The sequence below is a fragment of the Periophthalmus magnuspinnatus genome, chromosome 16, assembly GCF_009829125.3.
Source record: "Periophthalmus magnuspinnatus isolate fPerMag1 chromosome 16, fPerMag1.2.pri, whole genome shotgun sequence".
In the NCBI taxonomy this organism is placed as follows: domain Eukaryota; kingdom Metazoa; phylum Chordata; class Actinopteri; order Gobiiformes; family Gobiidae; genus Periophthalmus; species Periophthalmus magnuspinnatus.
This window is the reverse complement of record NC_047141.1, coordinates 13,585,198-13,595,126: the sequence shown is the minus strand read 5'-3', so window position 1 is coordinate 13,595,126 and position 9,929 is coordinate 13,585,198.

Here is a 9,929-nt window from a genome sequence, read left to right as displayed (position 1 = left end):
TACCAGCCATTATATTTTCTGATTGAGTATTTGCTATGAAAAGTCTGTGGTTCATTACTATAGTGGATAGAGTGGATAGAACTAATTCATTAGGTATAAATGCGAGCTAGATAGTACACATTTTCAGACTGTTAACATCTTTGTGCTGTAAAATGAACTGGTTGACCCTTGGAGAAAATTGTGCATGAAAAACTAAATCCGTCACTTGGACATAGCATGGTTGTGCATTGGCATGAGGCCTACACTGCCTGAGGATTTGTCTGTAGTGAATCGGTGATCTGTTCAAGGACTGAGACACGAGGAGGGTCAGTGCACATTCACAACAGTCTCTTTAATTATCAAGACAAACAAGTGTTACACAGGACAGGCTGCTGAGAGGCATGCTCTGTCCAAAAGACCATGAAGTGCTTTGATGATAAGAACACAGTCTCTTTTGTAAAGGGCCGGTAGAACTAAAGGGTGTAAAATGCAGCAGATATGAAGCAATAGAAGCGCCATGGTAATAAATAAATAGTCCACTGTAAAACATTACCATCATACTCTCATCCTGCTACTATAGTCTTCTAACTAAACATTCCCTTTTTTAATTCAAGTATGTACTATAATTCAAGTTATTGTCAGATCGGCGTAGTTTTTTGTTTTTCTGTGCATTTCAAGCTATAAAAATATCTGTACTTGAATACTTGGAAGATGGACAAGTATAGAGCTATGGTATGGTATGGTATGCTTTTATTGGAACAGGGACAGTGCACAACAATACATTGACCTTAAAAAAAATAAAAACAGGAAAGATTTATAGTGCCAGGTTATAGCAAAAGTACTAATTTCCACCTGTAGTCCCTGGACAGGCTGATGTTTAAGTAAAAGTAACAGTTCGGCGTGTGAACATATTGTACATACATCTAGTACAACACATCTCACCCTGCAAATACACCATTTCTAAAAACATTCAGCTCACACACTCACACACACACACACACACACACACAACCATACCAATTTATTCACACACATTCACATCTCCATAGAGACAAGCAGGTGGCAGACTCTTCACGAGAAAAGTTACACAGTGCACCTTTAAGATATTGGCATCATATATCACATTTGTATCTTGGAGAGAAATTCACTCACATCAATCCCATTTTTTGCCTTTTTTTGCCATACATTTCCACCATTTTCAAGTTTTGAAGCATAATTTTTGGATTTTACACACTGGTTATGATCCAATTATGTCCTATATGATCCCTAGTTAGCACGTGTTAACATGCTGTTTTTTCTTTGCTTTGTTCATTTATTCATTCAGTTATTCATTCATTCATTTTTCAACTAAGTATTTCATGCTTACTTTCAGAAGCAGGACAGCCCACCCACTGCTGCAGATCCTAAATTTCCTGGGAAAGTAACTACAGCTATTTCAATATTCAAATATAAATACTTTGGCACACATTTCACAGACAAGATTTACACATTTGTTTTCATAATAAAACAAAACCTTTAAGAATGTTAATTAGCCCTACAAATGTATTCCAGATGATGTTATTATGGATTAGTGTTTCCCATTGTCCAATACATTTAACCATTAGCCAAACAGTTGCTTAACTCTTTCCACGCTCTGCCTCATTTCCCTCGGGGTGCACAAACAGTTAACTACTCCAAACATCATCAATCTTGTCTGCCGGCACCGGATCGTTTATGTGTAAGCCAAATTGGTAGCTTAAAAAAGTCTTGATGCGGTAATCACTGTGTGTGTCAAACAGGAGTGCCCAAGTGCATCCTGGGAAGGCGGGGGGGCAGAGAGGGTGAAGATGCAATAGTGAGTGGAAAATGGCCAAATTCACTAAGATTTATGGAGCTACTGTTTGCAAGTTACTCAAGTTTTGGGATTCCAGTTTTGGTTGGCACCCTGTGTAGTATTTGTACAACAGATTTGTATCCTAGGACTACCGTAGCTAATTCTTTTAATGGATTTGTGGTGAGCAGATGAATCACAAGTTAGTATTCTAAAGGGACATGTTATCATTTTAATAGCTTTACTGTAAATAGCTGGCTTAGGATCAATTTCAGTCAAGTATATACTCAGAAAAAATCCCATTATTACAGAGGAAAAGCATAAAACTGATTGTATAATAAGATTGCAAAGAAACAAATTGCAAGACCACATTTCAATTGAATAGAATTAATTTTCATTAGCACAGGTACGCACTCCAACTCAAAGCCAACAATGAATTAAAGGAGAAAATACAGAAAAAAAATTATGCATAAGTATATTAAGATTCAATGAACATTGGCCACACTATAACATTTTGGTTAACATGCTTTTTATCAGCTTTTTTCAATGATAAACTTCAATGACAGGCCCTGAGTTTTCTGTCTTAAAATTGTGAAAACCCTGGTTCATTTTAAAAGTTTGCAGAGGTCCTCACAAGCATGCTTATTCACTGGGATGAGTTTATAAGCATCATTCACAACTCCCAGAAACTAGAGCTGAGGTTTGCCATGACAGTATAGCTAACAACAACAACTAGCATGGTAACATACACTTCCTGATAATTGGACAATAGAAGGCTTTATATTCAGATGCAGACAACCTGCAGTGGACTTATTTTGACCTCAACAGCTGCCTATACAATATTTTACTAGGGCAAGACAAATTTTGCTCAAATATATGTGGGAAAAATGGGTACAGAGCTTTTAATAACACAAACACTGGTTGCTAAGGTAAAGTAAAATTATAATGGCCTGACTACTGCACTTACAACATTACATTTTAGATAGATAGGTTAACGTTATCTGTTTTCCAGGCTGTTTAAGCATGGAGCTTGTGTGCGCAAGGAAGCACATTTTCTTGTCTTAAGGCCAGTCAGAGGTAGCAGCTGGGTTAGCTCTGTCTGACTCGAACTGCAGACTTGTTTGAATACTATGAAGTAGTAGACAATGCAGACACTGTCATATTATGTGACAGTCTCCAGCTGCTCCTGTGTTCCCTTTGTATCTCTGTCTATGTGAGAAAACACGAGAGACGGGCATGTAGAGAACTGGCTCCAGCACGATGCCTTTATCATACCATAATGACTAGTCTGGCTGCTTTTAGTGTCAGCCTCAAATTTGATACTGTGTAAGTGTTAGTGGCTATGGTTGCTGCCCACACTGTGCTCTCTGCTCTGTGTAAAAACAGCTGTAATCTTTGAAACAGGCTGCTCAGGAGGAGTAGTGCAGAGTTGGCTTCCAATGTTCCCCTGTGTGAAACAAGCCGTGCTGCTATTGGATGGAAAGTCGACATATACCACTATACGCATAAGTAGTGGGGCTATATACTGGGGTCCATTCGTGAAGAGGCACAGTACTCTATATATACATTGTCACACTATAATGTATGGTACTCACCCAAGTGTCTTTAAGGAATTTGCGCTTCATTGTGGTAGTGTAATTGGTACTGGGTTTTCAAAACAAATATCTCCTTGTATTCAACATGGTGACATTCTATTGTTTACTTATAGGGCACTGGACATGTTTAAAAAGGGGCTATTATGCAAAATCAACTTTTTGGAGCTTTCTACCATGTTATAATGTTCCTTCATCAAAAACATGCCTGAAGTGCTTTTATATGTCATCCATGCAAACTGAAAAAATTGAATGCATTGTTTTTTGGTGACATTTTCAAAACAATAAAAGCTAACATGGTGATTTAAATATGTTATGTGTTAGCAATTAATAGCCCATAGAAGAGTAATATCCTCTCTTTAAGGCTACCAAACATTTGATCAGAAAGCAAAAACCATACTAAAGAACATTCTCCGAGATAGATTCATTTAATGTAATACTGGAATATTATAGTCAAAGGAATGTGTTTGTGGAGATACAAGCCCTTAGTCAGTTTATTTTTCATAATTTGTACATAATAGTACAAAAAAAAATCTAAATTAACTAGATTTTTTAATTACTAGTCAGTTTGTAGTTAATAGCCTAAAGAGTTACGGGTAGGTAGGTGTGCATTTGAATTTTTTCCTGTTTTTGTGAGCCAAGGATTATATGTTTCGGCCGACTCACAGAACACTCAAACACAAAGATGACTGTTTGTTATAGCAGTTGTGCACAACAGACTTCCATTGGCCTGTTGGTCCAACCAAATAGTGTAAGAGATTGAATTTGAGAAGCAGAGATGTTTTCTCTGTCCTAAAATACAAACTATGCCCCGCCAATTGGCTTTAAGCAAACCATAAACACAGTGCAACATTGTTAGTCTTATTTTGGGGCATATACTTGGAATTTTTTACAGTTTCTTGTAAAAGAAGCCCATCATTATCTCAAATGTGTAAACACAGGGAGTTTGGCTGTTTCTAGGGGTGGTGATACTTGACATAACTCAGCTACTATCTATGTACCAATAGTTGTCTCTGTACTTGTAGTTGTAGCTGGATTAATGTTTCAGTTACTGAATGCATAATTATTGTAGTTGTAGCAGTAGTAGTAGTAGTAGAAGAAGATACAAATATATTTGTAGTAATAGCTGCTATTCGTGTGATCGTGTAATGGAAAAAGGGTTTCAAGTTTAAAGTAATTTGAACCTTTTGGTAAAATGCCCATTTATGTAAAGACTGGCAGTGTAACAGAAGAAGCAGAGGTTGCAGTAGTAAAATGTTACACAATAACCTATAAATAAATGGTTGCTAACAAGTAAACAAACAAAGAATTTAAAATTCAATCCCCCTTTTTGCAATTGCATATATTTAAAATGACTATAATCATTATGTTCTAGATAAGTAATTGTATATATTTATATCACTTGCTGTTGGCTCTGAACACAAGTGCCAATCTGTGGTGTACTCCAGCGGGCTTGTTTCCGCTCTGGGCACAGTGACAGTGAGTTAATGTGACTTGATGCTAATAGAGATGTTGTGTTGTAACTAATCTGAGCCTAAAGGGGAATGCAGTGTAGGGCTTTGCAGCTACATCCTGGACAGCTAGCACGCAGGGCAGCCAGAGGAAGCTCGCCAGCCACATACTTTCCATAAAAGCACTGTAGCACGCGTCCATGTAAAGTCCACTAACACAAAGAGCTATTGTTGAACATGCAAACAAGCACTTTCACTTGTGGCCTTGTGCGCTGTAGCTAATGTTGTTCAGATGCCAAGACAATAGACAGACATGACTCATGTTGTTTTTTGTTTTTTTTATTGCTCTGTGAGGCTATGCCTCATGAAGCACCACTGGACCTGGACACATCTTAAGCAAACACAGGTTTTGGCTCTGAATTCAAATGTAGCAGACCATAAAGTCTCTTATGATTTACCAGAAGAAAAATTAGGTTGTTTGTCAATGTACATTCAGAAATGTCTGGTGAAGACTTTGTCTACTTTAATGTTAAAAAATAAACCATAATCTATATGTATATAAATGTGCACAATATAGCTTTCCTGGTGGAGGTTCTGTTTGCCTTGCAAGGAAATAGGAGATAGAATGTTCCACTGTATGACATTAAACATGTCACTTGCATTTCTTAACTCACCTGTGTTTATTCCTCTCTATGGAGACACATTCATTGGTTTAAACTTTCAGCAATTCAAAAGATATATCTTGTTTTGAACTATTAATTACTATGGCAACTGTCCTAACTTTTAATTATTCTCCATGGATAGATTTAGATAACTGATATAACTATGGGTAATACACAACAGTAAAGACTGCTGTTGAGTCCTGCCACAAACAGAAAATGAATCAAGACAACAGTGCTTACCTTATTTAAATCTTCATACAGCGTGTCTGAAAAGTCCAATTTGGACACAAACATTAAACATAAAACAGCTGTCTCTAGTAAAAACTTGCTTTGTTTACAAAAATCCTGGGATTTGATCACATTCCAAGAAACTGGGATTCTGTGGCAAACTTACTTCATCCTTTTTGTAATCATATACCATGCAGCTCATACTGACTTAACTGCAGAAGTCCCATGGTATCAAAGTGGTATTATGCAAAACACTTATTTTGAATGCAATCATTTCTTGCAAAATCTGTACTCCACTTCAACTAAATGATTTCCCACAAGCTTTTGGAGAACAGTTTAAAACCCAGTCCAGGTGAATTATGCTAACTGAGTATGCCAAATAACTTCATTTTGGAAGGAAAGTTTTGAAAGTTTTGCTTAGATCCCTATGTTTTCTGGCAACTGGCTGATAAGATTTGCGCTGAAAGAAAGAAGCCCAAGTATGTGAGTGGAGGCAGGAAGAGCCACGTCAAACTGTCAAGGATCCAAATGTTTATATAATCTCACCTCTCTCCCTTTTCTGCTGTCCTCCTCCACTCTATCATGTCTGTCTCTCTCTGGTCCTCTGATAATTCCAACACTGGCCCATTCTTCTGTTCACAGGCAGAAGGGGACCACAGAGGCCCTATATCATCTGTACTTCCTATTGGAGCCAAACAGACTTTTCTCAGTAAGTTATGTTGTGTGTAGAAGGGTGTGCCGGAAGTCAGCTGTCACACCCAGCTCTTGACAGGTTTCTAAATGATTAAATGGAAATTCCAACATACTAATACTAATATAGTCTATTTTTAACAATTTCCTAGTCAAAAGTTTGCCTGTACCTTTCCAGTCCCCCCTGACATATTACATAACTTTATGTTACACTGATATTTTTTATGTTATCGCCACCTTGTGTGAAAAAATAGCTATAGACTATTTTTAGGTGAACTCAGAACTCCCAAAATTTGATTCTTTGCCAACTTTTTTACCAATATAAAGGACCTATCTTGCTTTATTTTGCTAACTATAATGGTGATTTGTTTTATGCCATAATGCGGAGCATACCAAGCAAATCAACATCTCCATGAAGACAAGCAAATGATGGACCTCTCATCAGAAAAATCGCATAGTTCACCTTTAAGTTTGCAATTTGCTGCTATACTATTTAGCGATTTCTTGTAGAGGGTAAAAAATAAAGCACTATGAAACTAAACTAACTGTCTACTACATGTACAGCGTTTGCCAGTTCACAAAATTCAATTTGCATATTACAGTCCTCTTGAGTGGCATGACTTACAGATTGCTGTGTGGATTTAGGTTTTGTGGCGTTTCAACTGTAATGTGATCAGACGGCACAGAGAGGAATCCCCATGACTCTAACCAAGCACTGATTAGCTCCTCATAAAGACTTTTCCATGTGGGGTTTTCCAGACAGAAGATTATTACACACAAAGGACATACAACTGAATATATTTGCTAGGATTTCTGGGCAGTTCTAAGTTGCAAATATTTTAAAGCTGCAAACCTATAGCTAGCTAATAGCTCACACAAGCTCTTTGGCACATTGTAAATATTCACATGCATACATGTTTACATGCATGCAGATGTTAAATCAACAGTAATAATAATGTAATTTTTGGCCAAAAAATAGACTAACCATGTAACCACTGTAACCATGTTTTTGTTATTGTTGTTTTGGGTTTTTTTTTTTGTGCCAAAACAAGTTAGAAAAGTATGTGTCCTTTCTTTGTTTGCATCTTCACGAACCTGATTCGTATTTGATTTGGTGATCCTGCTTGTTTCCATGGGTCCATAGTCTTCCACAGTACGACATAAAAGATTTACAAGGATAAAGCTTTAATCAGTTCACGCAATAATATTTTATGTTAGTACATGCACACAGATGTATTCATAAACCGCCTGTATGTGTTGCATGTGTTGCAAAAGTTTCTTTAGACGGCAAGTAGGTCAGTGTATGTTTCCTTTCATACCTTCCTCCTACAAAACCACGCTTTATGTTCTATACGATATAACATATGCACCCATGATTTATTCTGAATGCATGCAGAGGGACTGGAAAGCTCTGTAGTAAAGCCATCAGACTTGTAATCACAAAACAAGGCGGTGTGCTCAGGAGCTCAGGGTCCCATATATCCCATGAAGGAGCTACTGCTGGCAGATGCCTTCAGCTTGCAGTTTTATGGAGGGCATTGGGGCCAAGCGCACAGACATGTGTTCCTAAGCATCGGGAGAAGAGACTACCTCGGGCTACAGACCCAGACAGACAACAGTTATACTCAACAGGTTCACTGAGAGGTGTTGTGATGAGGACATACGCTAAGGAGCAAGACCTGGGATGGCTGCCAGTAAATATTTAGGCTAATGAGTCCAAGAAAGATATGCAGACTGTAAAAGTGAATGTTAAATTAGACATGGGTTTTTGTTTTTAAAAAGTTCACAATTTAAATATTTAGTGTATTGCTAAAAATACATTTTTAAAGATTACAAAAATTGCTGATTAAGAATAGAAAGACTAGCCATACTGAAACATTTTAGCACCTTTTGTGGGATTGCAAAAAAATATTGACTGAATATCTCCATCAGGCTAATTGAGGTATTCATTTTTGCCAGTATCACCCACTCCTACTTTCAATCCAATTTTGATGTTCAATCCAAGTTTACCGTAGCTTCCATCTCAAGCTATCTTTAGTTGGTTAAACATCAAAGTTGATATTAAACTTTTGCCCACCAACTGTAAGGCTGTTGGTCCAAACCTAGCAATGACATGGAAGGGCATCCAGCATTAAATACCTTCAAAATCAGAAGATGTGTTGCTGAGATGGATCCAGATGAAAAAAACAATCAAAACTATTATATTATTTTGGAATGAGAACATATTCCAGTTCTCATGATGACTTAATCGTTATTTTGGAGCTTGGGGATTTTCAGAGATTACGACAGTAAAATCTTATGTTGTTTTTCTCATGTTTTTGTGCATTCTTTATCTCCCAGGTTGCTAACATTGTCGCTTGACGTAAGACCTACACCACATATGTTTGCAGTTTTATATCTGTATGGTTTTCATTTAAGAAAGTGAGATGATTCTCCGAGGGCGCGCTCCTGGGATATCCATTTCATTGTACCAAGAGGATGAGTCAACCATGGGAGGTGTTCTTTTCTCTGGAAGGAACATAAAACTTTTTATTTTGATCTTTAAATTATTGCATTGCTGCCATCTAGAGAGTGATGTGTTTTGTATACAACCTACCTATATTCCATGTACTAGTGACATCTTTTTTAATAATATGAATGTTGTACTATTTCCAGTAATGGCACTATTAAGTATTTGGCAACCTTTGGATAATAAGTGGAGTGAGAGCAGCTGCTTTCCCAGGAAGCATACCACATGTATTAATCTGGGCTCAAGTAGGTTCATAAGAAGTTTTTGGTGGATATCATATGGTCTTACCCTGGTACTTTTTTGGACAAGCACTATCTTGTTCAGATCCTCTCCCCCTCACCTGTCTCTGCCTGCAGTACATACACCTTCACTGGTGTTTCATCTTTTCCACCTGTATCCTGGACCTGCCCATTCATCAAGTATATCCATGCCTCCTCCTCCTCTGCTTATCATGATTTACTGTTTAGATTCACTCTCATGCTCCTACAGTGCATTGGGACTTAATGCGCAGATAATAAACCTAGTATGATTTTCATGTGCCAAATATTGCAACTGTCTTAAGTCATCTCTATAGTATTGTATCCTGTGATTTAAAGAGAAGAGATATGACTCTGAAGTTCTAACACATAAGAAGTTTATTTACCAATGGTATGGGAATTTGGATACATGAACTCTCAAGACATTGATATTGTTCATTCCAGTCTAGTCCAGTGCTTCCATTGTAGGGAGTATTACACCTCTGATGACGTAGGCCAAAACAATAAGGACTGAGCTGGCAGTAAGTACCCTAGATACAGCATAGAAACACAATTTATCTATCAGTATAAGTGTTGTTAAGTTGTAAGATCAGAAAAAGAAGCAAACTTCATTTTCCCTTAGATTTCTTTTCTTTTTGTCTTTTGTCAAGACTACTCTATTACTTTCAGCGGAGCAAAACATTGTAAACTGTGAAAGTTAACACCAGCTCCTACTATTTTGCCAACAGATGTGTTGCTAATGGTGGCAGTA